This window comes from Ochotona curzoniae, unplaced genomic scaffold, assembly GCF_017591425.1.
Source record: "Ochotona curzoniae isolate NIBS_2020 unplaced genomic scaffold, NIBS_Ocur_1.0 scaffold_2453, whole genome shotgun sequence".
Lineage (NCBI taxonomy): Eukaryota > Metazoa > Chordata > Mammalia > Lagomorpha > Ochotonidae > Ochotona > Ochotona curzoniae.
Window position 1 is genome coordinate 27229868 of NW_024467094.1, and position 1495 is coordinate 27231362.

The 1495-nt window shown below is 48.8% G+C and overlaps 1 non-coding gene across 1 annotated transcript; it reads right to left on the minus strand.

The window, feature by feature from the left end:
- Positions 1 to 1142: 1142 nt before the first annotated feature.
- Positions 1143 to 1252, minus strand: LOC121170548. The gene has a single exon (XR_005885979.1). It is a non-coding gene; the product is annotated as a U6 spliceosomal RNA (small nuclear RNA).
- Between the last annotated feature and the right edge of the window lie 243 nt (positions 1253 to 1495).

Genomic DNA, 1495 nt, shown 5'->3' on the forward strand with positions numbered 1-1495 from the left:
TGTGGGTGATGGACTGAGCCAGCCTCGCACTGGCTAGCACATACAGTAGTCAGGTCTGGAGTCACCTGTGATGAGGTTTCTTTGGAGACTCCCTCCAACTGGATCAGTGGACTCAAAACTAGCACACCAGGCCCTGACAGCCATTTTTGCAAAGCAGATGAAATTAATTTTAATAACACTTTGTCCAATATACCTACTATCATTTCAACATCTAAAGAAGTATGAAGGGTCCTGGCGCAATGGCTCAGTGGCTAAATCCTCGCCTTGCATGCACCACGATCCTGCATCAATGTTGGTCCATGACTCATGTCCTGGATGCTCCACTTCCCATCCAGCTTCCTGCTCGTGGCCTGAGAAAGCAGTCAAGGATGGCAAATAGATCTTTGCAATCTCACAATTTTTTAAAACATATTTTTCTTGGAAAGGCAGATATATAGAGAAGAGGAAAGACAGGAAGATCTTCCATCCAATAGTTCACTCCCCAAGTGGCCACAACGGCTGGAGCTGAGCTGATCCGAAGCCAGGAGCTAAGAATTTCTTCCAGGTCTCCCACATGGGTGCAGGGTCCCAAGCCTTTGGACTGTCCTCTACTGCCTTCCCAGGCTACAAGCAGAGAGCTGGATGGGAAGCGAGGCCGCCAGGATTAGAACCAGCACATTCAAAAGAGGACCTAGGCTGCTACGCTCTTGTGCCGGGCCCAGAAAACAAATTTTTGTACAAAATATTGTTTCCCATTGTTTAATTTCATAAAGAAAACCTTGTCTTTGAACGGTTTGTTTTTGGGGGGAGGGGGCGGTTTACAATCTTTATTATTCACTGTCTTTGTTTTCATTTTGCCAATTCTGTGCTTGTGCACACAATACTTTCATGACCTCTGCTTCCTGGTAAGCAAAGCACACTCACCCCATCTGATGTGCCTGGCACATTTGCAGCCAACATGGGCCCTGCCGACATGCCTTTTCCTTTCAGCTTCATCACAATGTTGGGACTCACAACCCAAACCTCTCCGTCTGAGGACACACCAAGTACAGACTTCAATGCCTTCCCAACCTTCCTGGTGTAACAGCAGTCCAGGAGAGCCTGGCTTTGTTGGCAGCTGTGTTGAGCAAAAGCCTGCAGCACTACGTCACACGCGGACCACCAGAAACACACAAAACCTCACAAACCTGTGTGCCATCCTTGTGCAGGGTCCGTGGTGAACTTCTCTGTACCATTTCAGTTTTTTATTATATGTGCTTGCCTGAGCAAACACAGAAAATGTTACCTTCATCTGAAAGGCAGAGAGCTCTCAACACTGGCAGTTTCCCTCACCCAAACGCTTGCAGCAAGTCAGGGCTGGGCCAGGCCGAAGGCTGGAGCCAAGAACTTGATCCGGGTTTCCCACATGGGTGAAAGGAACCCACACAACTTGAGTCACTGCCTGCTGTCGCTCAGAGTATGTGTTAGCAGGAAGCTGGAACTGGAAGCAGAGATGGGACCTGCCCTCGGGCATTCC